This window comes from Rutidosis leptorrhynchoides, chromosome 1 (assembly GCF_046630445.1).
Source record: "Rutidosis leptorrhynchoides isolate AG116_Rl617_1_P2 chromosome 1, CSIRO_AGI_Rlap_v1, whole genome shotgun sequence".
Lineage (NCBI taxonomy): Eukaryota > Viridiplantae > Streptophyta > Magnoliopsida > Asterales > Asteraceae > Rutidosis > Rutidosis leptorrhynchoides.
In genome coordinates, this window is record NC_092333.1 from 630,311,537 (window position 1) to 630,324,310 (window position 12,774).

The following is a 12,774-nucleotide window of genomic DNA, read 5'->3' on the forward strand; positions in this document are numbered from 1 at the left end:
TGCTTAATATCAAAACGAATCACTCAAAAACTTTCACAAATAATGAATTCAAACGCCTCGAGAACTCAAGAACATCCACTTAAACTGGCTACCGGAAACAAATAAACTGACACTCGAAACCACAAATGATCCCGGGAAAATTCACCTGAAGGTAAAGCAGAACTGGAAAATTGAAAGATAGTAGTCATATACCAAACTCTATAAACCATATAAAACAAAATTCGGACCAACCTTTGCATATCCTTATACATGTAGACTATAAACTACCAAAATGTTGTCAAAAATATGGATTGTAAAGATATAAATATGTGAATAGTATTAAATTATCTTACATATGTTTGTTAAAAAACTTTGATAATATCAATACATAATAGGAATATCTTCAGAAAAACTTAACAATTAACATCCAACAGATATCCGATAACCCGCTTAATCTAACGGATATGGATATGGTTGGATGAATTATATTTAAATGAATATGGATATGGATTTAAAAATTAAATGGATATGGATATGGGATCATCCGATCCATATCCGATCCATTTCCATTCCTTACTCTAACAAAATGTATATGAAGATTGCGATGAATATATTATTGCCGATATTTACTAGACAAGTTTTGAGATTTCAATATATATTTGATGTGAGTTCTTTCAGGTTTTAAAGTAATAACAACACCTTCTCAATTATTAATGAATGGGGTCACTTGTTGACAGAACGAGGGTAAAAGAAAGGTATAAAAAGACAAAAAAAAAAAAAAGCTAAAAAGGCAGTTGCGCGTGCGAAAGATAAAGCGTATGAAGAGTTGTACAAGAGACTAGACTCTAAAGAGGGAGAAAATGATATTTTCAAGATAGCTAAAGCGAGGGAGCTAGAAGGAGGGACCTGGATAACATTAAATTTATCAAATATAAAGCTGGTCAAAGCATCGTAAAGGAAGACGGAATTAGGAAAAGATGGGAGGAGTATTTCTCGTCTCTTTTTGTTGCGGGAAGATCTGAGCACAACGATGAGCTTGAGGGTTCACTTGGTGTTAGACACTTCCTAATCTACATCATTTCATACTTACATCTTTTCAATATGTATAGTACCATGGGAAGATGATCCTTGAGCTTCAAAAAGTGTTGTCTTTTTCAAGAGTAATGGCTTCGTGCTAGCGTTTGCTTAGATAACGCACGCCATGGCCAAAAGCCATGGCACCTCCTTCAATTATGAAAATGTAGTATCTATTTCCTACATTTTCTTAAAATTAGCATAAAAGCTAGATGTGTGGGAAGTGGGGTCTAAGGATCTTAAATAAACCAAGTGTTTAAAGCTTCAAACTTTGACACTTTAGGGTGATCGAGTCCACCCATTTAAGGAAGTCAAGTCTTCCGAGTTGCGATTTACTTGGCATGGGAGCCTCCTAATCCATGCCATTTCATACTAAGCACCGTTTCATGATGTGATGGTATCGAGGGAAGAGAAAGTCTCGAACTTTCAACCCGAAAATAGGATTGGTAGGGAAATCCAATCCCTTGTGGCCTTCTCATCTTGCTCTTTCAACACCGGAGTTCGTTAAGGGTTGGTCACTTGCCCCGTGCCTTTGATTATTGCCAAATTGACCGTGGAAGGAACCTAAACAATCACCTAAGGTAATTTTTTCCCATCGCTACCGAACCGGATAGTTTATCTACGGGGTTGGCAATTGCCTGTGCTGTCGTCCCACCACCGAGATGGCTTGTTTGTATGCACCTAACGTTATGATACCAAGACAATTTTTATTCCATCGCCTCTAAACCGGGAGGTAGTTCATCCTAGATGATATACTGGGATAACAATTGTCCGTGCGGTTATCCCAAATCGGGATGACTTTGAAAGCACCTAGCCGTAAAAACTAAAAATTTTGAAAAAAAATTCTTGTGTAAAAACTTGACTTGTTTTCCCGTTCTAAAATTTCAAAATGATTTTCAAAAGACCTTGTTTCCCTAAGGCCAAACTTTTTGGATGATCCATGACATCGGTGTTCTTGAAGCTGAGTGTGAAGCGTTTGGTAAATTCCTTGACTTGACGATGAGAAGAGGTTGATTGTAGATGTGAAGCTTGTTTGAGGTTGTGAAGATGCTCCTAGAAAGGTTTGCACTACAGAGGTTGACTATTGATTTATTTGACCTAAATATGATGTTTTTGTGGATATTTGTGATCTAAAGCCTTTATAGGGAGCAAGTTTGTGTTTTGATTGTGCATGTGGTTGTGGAATGTGAAGAAATTAGTTTAGGCTTGAATTTAGAGGTCTTTGAGGGTGATCGTGAAGGTTGAAGTTTTGTGCGTTGTCATACTTGAAGACAATAAGTGGCTTTGCACACTATCTCTTGAGTTGCACCCCGTTTAGTAACTTTGAGCGGTTTTTGAAGCCAAGTTTTTGATTGTTAGTGAAGTTTTGAAGGAAGTGTGTTTGTGAAGATTGTAAAGTTTGAAGAGTTGAAGTCTTGATGAGGTGAAGTGTTGGTTATTATTGAGATTTAGAGTGAAGATTGTGAAGAAGATTGCTTTGAGTTGTTCTCATGAAAATCTGATGAAGATTGGTTGAAGACGAGTCCTTGAAGTGAAGTCTTGGAAGTTAGGTAGAGTTTGATGCTTGACATTGTGTAATTGCAAGTTTTTTGAGATCATTTGGGACTTTGAAGTTGCATGCTAATTGAGGTAATTCTTTGAGTTTAATTCTTGCACTTGGTTACGATCTTGCTATCTATTATGGTCTTGAGGCACTATCTCCATTGCTTGTTGATTTGATCTTGCTTGAGGACAAGCAAGACATAAGTGTAGGGGATTCGATATTGCTCGACTTATACATGTTTTTACCTCGCAATATCCCCCCGTTTCACTCGTTATTGATGTTTATTGAGCTCGAAAGTGTTATTTTTGATCAATGCGATGGTTCAAGGTTGGAAATCATTACTTGGTGTAAAATTGACTAAGTTTGGCCTAAAAGTGAACTAAAATGGCAAAAACCAAAGGAAATGCTGGAAACAGAAAATTGCGGTGCACCAAATAGCCAAATGGCGCACCTGTAGTGTAAAAAGGACCCTCTCAGTAACTGTAGATTTCGATGCGGCGCACTCCTCACAAAATGTCACAACCCTACTTTTTCCGTTATCTTATACCGTTAATTATTTAAGGACCGTTAACTATTAATTGTGATACGTCATTTCTATGACCTATATTATTATTTTAATAATAATATATTAATTATTAAGTGTTATGTGAATAATTGTATTCATATTTTAATTTATACGTTTCTACGTGTCGAGGATTTCTATCCGGCGAATCTTTTCGGTTTTCAAACCAACGGTCGCGTTTTTGGGATATTTAAATTCTAATTATTTTAAATATGATATTTTAAGATCATATAATTATATATAGTATTTATATTTATTTTTCGTCGCGTGTTTGTTATCTCTCCGAATTTTTAATCGCGTAAGCGTGTTTTTGCATTTTGGGATTCGTTCGGGCTTTCGGGCCACAAGTAAATTATCATTTAACAAAATTGGGCTAGTGGGACCCACCCCACACACACCCATCGGCCGAAACCAAGGAGGGAGGGAGTAATACTCCATTGATTTTTATTTTTGGTGTATTATTTCTATTCCACTTTTTATTAAACCTAACTTTTCTATTTTTGCTCTCCTCTTCCTCCTCCCTCTTCCTTTTGGTGACGGAACCAACACCAAACATCATCATCTTCATCAATTATTATAGCTTGGATCAAGGATCAATTAACACCAACGCGTTCCTCGTTCCGTTCTCTACGCGATTATACTTCTCGTTTCTTGATTAGGGTATAAACCCTAACCCTATAACTTTTGATTTTTCATTATATTTCTGTATTTTGATTATATATTAGTAGTATGATGATTATTGATTGTTGTAATGATGTTTGTATGTATAGAATTACTCGTAAACATATGTTTTCGGTTTGATATTTTTGGGACAGCAGCTAATTCGTGTGTTTCTGCTATTGTGACTATTATAAAAGTTAAAATAAAGTATCTAGATGAGTTTCTCTCATCAAGACATTAATTTTAGACTCCGAATTCATGTCGTTTCGATTCCCGGAGCCCTAGATATGATCAAAGTGGTATTTTGTTAAGATTGAAATGTGATTTTGGTATGAACCAGGTTTGGTCCGACTTTGTGACCATATTTGGTGACTTTAGGGTGTGTTAGTGTGTTAGGACTGATGGTGGGGCGAACTTTCATGTTCGGGTCATCTCAATCCGAGCCACGAATCACCCGTTACGTCTAAAACACGTTTTTGATTGAATTGAAGTTCCAAGTAGTGTATTGGCTGTATATCACGACTTGTGGGCTGTTCATGGTGTGTTCTTGAGTATACCAAAGTGTCGGGTGGTTTGATTAGGGGGAGATATATGTAAGGCTCGCCGAAAACCGACACCCGGGGCTCAGGATACGACCCGATGAACTTTTGATTTAAAACTTATGACTAATTATTAAACTTATGATAAAAAAAAAGTAATTATTATTATTTACAACTTATGATATATTTATTATATCATTTAATTAATACTTATGATTTAATTAACATTTTAATTAAACATATTATTAATGATACTTTTATTATTAATGGAAAATACTTATGATAAGTATTAAACTTATATTATGAGATTACTATAATAAGACTTATAATAAGGATTAATTAATTATTTAATTATTATAAGGCTTAGTTATTATTTAATTATAATTTAATTATTAAATATTTATGATTTAATAATTATAATTAGAAACTTATGATATGATTAATAATTCATTATTAATTAATAATACTTATGATATGATTTAAAATTTATTATTAATTAATAATACTTATATTATGATTAATATTTAATTAATTAATTAAATACTTATGTTATATTAATTATATCATTTAAACTTATATTAACTTTAATAATTCATTTTAATTTAATTAAAACTTATGTTATGACATAATTAGACATGTTTAACTTTAATAAACATTATAACTTACATTATTATAACAACTTACACTTTTAAAATTAACGTTAACTATGTTTGACCAAGGTTGACTTTTGAGTTGACTTTCGGTTGACTTTGACTTTCAGTTGACTTTTATTGACTTTCTACTTAAGGAAACTTTCCTAACTTATAAACTTTCCTAAAATAGCAACTTTTCAAAAATAGAAACTTTCCAAAAATAGAAACTTTCCAAAAATGGAAACCTGCTAAAAATAGAAACTTTCTAAAAATAGAAAGTGTGTGTGTCCGTAAGCTGTTCCAATCAAACCGATGCATATTGAGTATTGTTCTATGACTATTTGCAACATGTACAATAGCTATCATACTAAGACTTGACCTAAGTTAGTTATTTATATCGACCTGCTTTATTTATAGGTCGGCGTTGTGATCATTCCTGATCACTGTACTACATTTGCTGTTCGCTTAATTATGTTGGTTATTTCGTTACTATTAAGGTGAGTTATAGTCCCGTTTTTATATACTTTTCAAAGTATATTTTTGGGATGTGATTACATGCATTTTATTTCACGTTTAGACACAAGTGACAATTAAATTTAAATTATTCATTGTGAGTTGGACAAAAATATTCCCTAGTCTGGTAACTGTAATCATTGGTTTCTACCGGTGAACGCGAATCCTACGGATAGATCTATCGGGTTTGACAACCCCATTTCGAGCTAGTCGCGCTAGCAATTTATAATCGAAATATTTAGTACTTCGTATTTTGTTGTAGATACACTGTCCAGTGTATATTTTTATTGTGTTTGGCAAGGGTAAATAAAGGGTTAAGTGGTTACCAGGTTGCTCATTGATAATGGAATAATGTTTAATGTTTTTTAACATTTTTAAATCTTGTGGTCTAAAGTTTATTCAATTATTTAAACCTATAATTCACTCAACCTTTGTGTTGACAGTTTACTCGCATGTTTTCACAGGTACTTGAGTTTATGTGATGCTTCCGCTGTGTTTAGAAGAGTCTGCATGCATTTGGGCAGATTTTTATGAAACAATTTATGAAACTTTGGATTGCATTCGGTTTTTGAATAATTATTACTTGTGGGTTGTTGACAATGTTTTGTGTCAACTTTGGATTATTAATATGTTGGGTTACTTTTTAACTACATATTTTGGTATGCTTTCCTTTTTGGGAAACTTTTGAAATAAAGAATGCAATGTCGTTTGTTAAATTCATTTAAGTTCGATCAAGCTGTGGGACCAAGTGACGGAGCCGTTAAGTGTTTTGACGGGGCCATCACATTTGGTATCAGAGCTCTGGTTGTAGGGAACTAGGCGTTCTTAATGTGGTCAACCCGTGGTTCTTAGGGTGCATTAGAGTCTAGTCTACAGTCCGACCCTTTTGCTATAGCATTATTATGCATTTCATTTCATATGAGTTATATCATTAGCATTTATTCCTATTTGGTATATGGTTTGTGGTTATATTATTTGCAGATGTCGACTTTGAGCGATAACTCAGTTGCTGCTCCTGCTCCCCCGGCTGCTGCCAGATGCCGTGCTGGTCAACCCCAGATCGATGATCCTGTTCACTACTACTTTTCCACCCTTACTCATATGAACAGGGCTTACAATGAAGTGGCATGTATTAATGCTCTTAGTGATTATATGCGTACTTTTCCACATAACGAGATGATGGACCAGATTCGAGCTAGTATGGATTCGTTTGTTAGCTTCAAGAACAATGTTGGGTTCGAGAATCGTAAGCGTAACCATGAAGTTGACGCTAGGTTCGAGGCTCTAGAGAGCACAGTTCGTGGTTTGAAGGCAGAGTTGGAAGAAGTGAAAGGAAAGTTACGGAAGTATGAGCCTTCTGCTGAGACTCATGCTGGCCCAGCTTATCACACCCGCTCTAAGCAGATGTGATATGATGATTCATGATTGATTACTTATTTCATAAGACTTAATGTCCTTTCATACATACATTTTTGGGTTATGTACGACGTTTTGCCGAGAATTTTATTAAGGTTTTGTTATGAGATGTTTTTCATTATGTATGGATGGTTATTTTTATGACATCTATTATCATTATCACATTTTATTTCTGATGTTGTGACTCTTGGCATGTTATAATATGCGTAATGTAGATCATGTATGTTAGGTGCTATGTATATTGTATGATGTTATCATAAAATATGTATGCATGTGGTGGTTATTTCTATAACAATCATAACTGTCATGTTATTACTCATAGTGTTTACTGACTATTATTTTAATGGTTAATCTTTTCATGTTCCATCTATTCCTTTATAACACTGGTATTATTCTTAGTAATAACGATTGTGTTATTCTGTTTTGAAGATCATGCCTCCTAGAGAGTCCAACGAAGCCCGTATCCAACGCCTTGTTACCGAAGGGATAGCTGCTGCTATGGCAGCAAATGCTAATGCTAATGCGAACAACAATCAGGTGGGATTCTCCCACAAAACGTTCATGGCAAGTCGCCCACAGGAATTTAGTGGTACAGAAGGACCCATAGGACTTACCCGCTGGTTCGAGAAAACCAAGTCTATTTTCAGGGTTAGTCGAGTCCTAGAGGAGGACAAGGTTAGTTTTGCTAGCTGCACTTTGAAGGATAGTGCATTGACCTGGTGGAACAACTTGATTAGCAGTTTGGGAAATGATGTGGCTTATGACTTAACTTGGAATAATTTCAAGGAAAGAATGATCACCCGCTACCGTCCTAGGGGTGAGCTTAAGAAGTTAGAGGTTGAACTTAAAAACTTGAAAATGAAGGGCACCGAATTAGATGCCTACGAGCAGAGGTTCTTTGAGTTGACTTTGTTGTGCCCTAATGTTTATGCCGATGAGAATCTTAAGATTAAAGCTTACATTGATGGGTTGTCCGAGAAAATTGAACATGGAGTTGAATCTAGTGAGCCCCAGACTATTGAGGCCACGATGTCGATGGCTCATAAGTTGAATGATAGGATCTTGAGAAGAAGCAAGGCTGCTATAACCGAACCCAGTGAAGAGACTGTTAAGAAAGCTGATAATGGGAAGAGAAAGTGGGATAATAACCGCAATCAAAGCCAAGGTCAGCAGAAAAAGTAGGATACTTCTGGTTCGAATAACCGCAGTCAGCGTGTGCGTCCACGTTGTTACAAGGCTCATGATGGTTTATGTACCGTGACTTGCAAGAGGTGTTCTAAATAGGGACACATTACTAAGGATTGTACGGTGCTTCTGCCGGGTTCTGCTACTCCTGCCGCAGGTGGTAATAATGGTAATAATGCTGGTAATAGAGGTGGTAATGGTAATGGTAATGGGAAGTCGAATAATGGTGGTAATCCGAGAGTTTGTTACGAGTGTGGAAAGCCGGGGCATTTCCGTGATGCCTGTCCCAACAAGAAGACTGCAGAGTCTGCACGTGGTAGAGCGTTCAACATTAACGCTAGGGATGCTGAGGAAGATCCTAAACTTGTTACTGGTACATTCTCGGTCAACGATTTATCAGTTTATGTACTATTTGATTCAGGGGCTGATTTGAGTTTTGTGTCGAGTAGATTAAGTCCAAAAATCAAAACACCGTTAACTCCTTTAGACAATACGTATGTTGTTGAAATAGCTAATGGTAAGGTACTCACTGCTAAGACTGTGCATCGTAAGTGTAACATTAGTTTAGATGGTAGAGATTTTGAGATAGATTTGGTACCGATTGAACTTGGTAGTTTTGACATTGTCATTGGGATGGATTGGTTATCTGCGAATTGTGCTGAGATTGTGTGTTATGATAAAGCTATTCGTATTACTAATGTGGTTGGAGAGCCGCTGATGGTTCTTGGAGATAAGAAATGCAGACAGTTAAATCTTATTAGCTGTTTGAAAGTTCTTAAACATCTTCGCAAAGGCTGTCATGCTATTCTAGCCCATGTTGTTGATTCCGATAAAGAAACGAAGAGCGTTGGAGATGTTCATATTTTTAGAGATTTTCCCGAGGTATTTCCCGAAGATTTACCTGGCCTTCCGCCGCAACGCGCGGTAGAATTTCAAATTAATCTTGTTCCCAGTGCTGCTCCTGTAGCACGTGCTCCTTATCATCTTGCACCTTCTGAACTTCAAGAATTGTCAAGTCAACTCCGTGAGTTGTTAGACAAAGGTTTTATTCGTCCTAGTTCGTCCCCTTGGGGAGCTCCTGTTCTGTTTGTTAAGAAGAAGGATGATTCTTTTCGTTTGTGCATTGATTATCGTGAGTTGAACAAGCTTACTATTAAAAACCGTTATCCCCTTCCGAGAATTGATGATCTGTTCGATCAGCTTCAAGGTTCATCTGTTTATTCAAAAATCGATCTTCGTTCCGGCTATCATCAGTTGCATGTTAAAGAATCTGATGTTTCGAAAACTGCTTTTCGCACCCGTTACGGTTACTTTGAGTTTCTTGTTATGCCGTTCGGATTGACAAATGCACCTGCTGTGTTCATGGACCTCATGAACCGTGTGTGTAGACCCTATCTGGACAAGTTCGTTATTGTGTTCATCGATGACATCCTTATTTATTCGAAGAGTGATGAAGAGCACGAAGAACATTTGAAGTTAGTGCTTGATCTGTTAAGAAAAGAAGAGTTGTACGCTAAGTTCTCTAAGTGTGCATTCTGGTTACGAGAAGTTCAATTCCTTGGACATATTGTTAGTAAACAAGGGATACAAGTTGATCCTGCTAAGATTGAGGCGATTGAAAGGTGGAAAACTCCGAAAACTCCTACCCAGATTCGTCCGTTCCTAGGATTGGCAGGTTACTATAGAAGGTTCATTCAAGATTTCTCTCGTATCGCAAAACCTTTGACTGCTTTAACGCATAAAGGGAAGAAGTACGAGTGGAAGGATGAACAAGAGACTGCCTTTTAGATTTTAAAGAAGAAGTTGACTACCGCTCCGATATTGTCACTACCTGAGGGTAATGATGATTTTGTTGTTTATTGTGATGCTTCGCGTCAGGGCTTTGGCTGTGTTTTAATGCAGCAAAAGAAAGTCATTGCGTATGCGTCACGCCAGTTGAAGATTCACGAGCAGAACTATGCAACTCATGATTTAGAGTTGGGGGCCGTTGTTTTTGCGCTTAAGATTTGGAGACATTATTTGTATGGGGTCAAGAGTACTGTGTACACAGATCACAAAAGTCTTCAACATATCCTCGATCAGAAACAGTTGAACATGAGACAACGAAGATGGATTGAGACATTGAATGATTACGATTGTGAACTTTTATATCATCCGGGTAAGGCCAATGTGGTGGCGGATGCGTTGAGTCGTAAAGAAAGGGCTGAACCTCGCAGGTTTAGGGCCTTGAATATGACAATTAGAACAAACCTCGCAAGGCAGATTCTTGAGGCACAACAAGAAGCCTTGAAGGAAGAGAATTTTGTGAAAGAGAACGTAAGAGGTATGGCTAAGAAATTTGAGATTCGAGCAGATGGTACTAGGTACTTTGCAGGACGTATTTGGGTTCCGAAGTTCGGGGAACTGCGACAACTGGTTTTGGATGAGGCTCATAAGTCTAGGTACTCTATTAATCCTGGTTCGGGAAAGATGTATCATGATCTTAAGGAGCTGTATTGGTGGCCAAATTTGAAAGGTGATGTGGCTACGTATGTGGCTAAGTGTTTGACCTGTGCTAAGGTTAAAGCTGAACATCAAAAACCGTCTGGACTGTTGGTACAACCCGAGATTCCCGAGTGGAAGTGGGAAGGAATTACAATAGATTTTATTACTAAGTTACCGAGAGTTGCTGGTGGCTATGACACTATTTGGGTGATTGTAGATCGACTCACTAAGTCGGCTCAATTTTTGCCGATTAGGGAAACAGATTCAATGGAGAAGCTTACATGTTTGTACTTGAAGGAGATTGTTTCTAGGCATGGTGTTCCTGTATCTATTATTTCGGATCGAGACAGTCGATTTGTATCGAGGTTTTGGCGATCTTTACAGGAAGCCTTGGGAACTAGGTTAGACATGAGCATCGCTTATCATCCTCAGACGGATGGTCAGAGTGAAAGGACCATTCAGACGTTGGAAGATATGTTACGAGCGTGTGTTATCGATTTTGGTAATGGGTGGGATAAATATTTGCCGCTAGCTGAGTTTTCTTATAACAACAGTTATCACGCAAGTATTCAAGCCGCACCATTTGAAGCTCTGTACAGTAGGAAGTGTAGGTCTCCTGTCTGTTGGAATGAGGTTGGGGATGCTCAACTTACAGGTCCAAAAATTATTCACGAGACTACCGAGAAGATTGTACAGATTAAGGAAAGGTTGAGAACCGCTAGAATTCGGCAAAAGAGTTATGCCGATAGGGGAAGGAAAGATGTGGAATTTCAAGTTGGTGATCATGTTATGTTAAAGGTTTCACCTTGGAAGGGTGTGATCCGTTTTGGTAAAAGGGAAAAGCTAAGTCCTCGTTTTGTTGGACCGTTTAAGATTGTTGAGAGAGTTAGACCGGCGGCATATCGTTTGAAATTGCCACAAGAACTCAGCGCTGTTCACGATGTTTTTCATGTATCGAACTTAAAGAAGTGTTTGGCCGAGGCCGACAATACTATTCCTCTGGAAGAACTTCATGTTGACAAGCAACTACACTTTATTGAGGAACTTATTGAAATTATGAATCGAGAAGTTAAGACTCTTAACCAGAGCCGAATTCCTATTGCCCGGGTTAGATGGAACGCCAGATGTGGTCCCGAGTTCACTTGGGAGCGTGAAGATCAGATGAAGCAGAAGTACCCGCATTTGTTCCCAGATGCTGAGTCAACCCCTGCACCTGCTTAAATTTCGGGACGAAATTTCCGTAATGGGAAGGTACTGTCACGACCCTACTTTTTCCGTTATCTTATACCGTTAATTATTTAACGACCGTTAACTATTAATTGTGCTACGTCATTTCTATGACCTATATTATTATTTTAATAACAATATATTAATTATTAAGTGTTATGTGATTAATTGTATTCATATTTTAATTTATACGTTTCTACGTGTCGCGAATTTCTATCCGGCGAATCTTTTCGGTTTTCAAACCAACGGTCGCGTTTTTGGGATATTTAAATCCTAATTATTTTAAATATGATATTTTAAGATCATATAATTATATATAGTATTTATATTTATTTTTCGTCGCGCGTTTGTTATCTCTCCGAATTTTTAATCGTGTAAGCGTGTTTTCGCGTTTCGGGATTCGTTCGGGCTTTCGGCCACAAGTAAATTATCATTTAACAAAATTGAGCTAGTGGGGCCCACCCCACACACTGCCATTGGCCGAAACCAAGGAGGGAGGGAGTAATACTCCCTTGATTTTTATTTTTGGTGTATTATTTCTATTCCACTTTTTATTAAACCTAACTTTTCTATTTTTGCTCTCCTCTTCCTCCTCCCTCTTCCTTTTGGCGACGGCACCAACACCAAACATCATCATCTTCATCAATTATTATAGCTTGGATCAAGGATCAATTAACACCAACGCGTTCCTCGTTCCGTTCTCTACGCGATTATACTTCTCGTTTCTTGATTAGGGTATAAACCCTAACCCTAGAACTTTTGATTTTTCATTATATTTCTGTATTTTGATTATATATTAGTAGTATGATGATTATTGATTGTTGTAATGATGTTTGTATGCATAGAATTACTCGTAAACATATGTTTTCGGTTTGATATTTTTGGGACAGCAGCTAATTCGTGTGTTTCTGCTATTGTGACTGTTATAAAAGTTAAAATAAAGTATCTAGATGAGTTCCT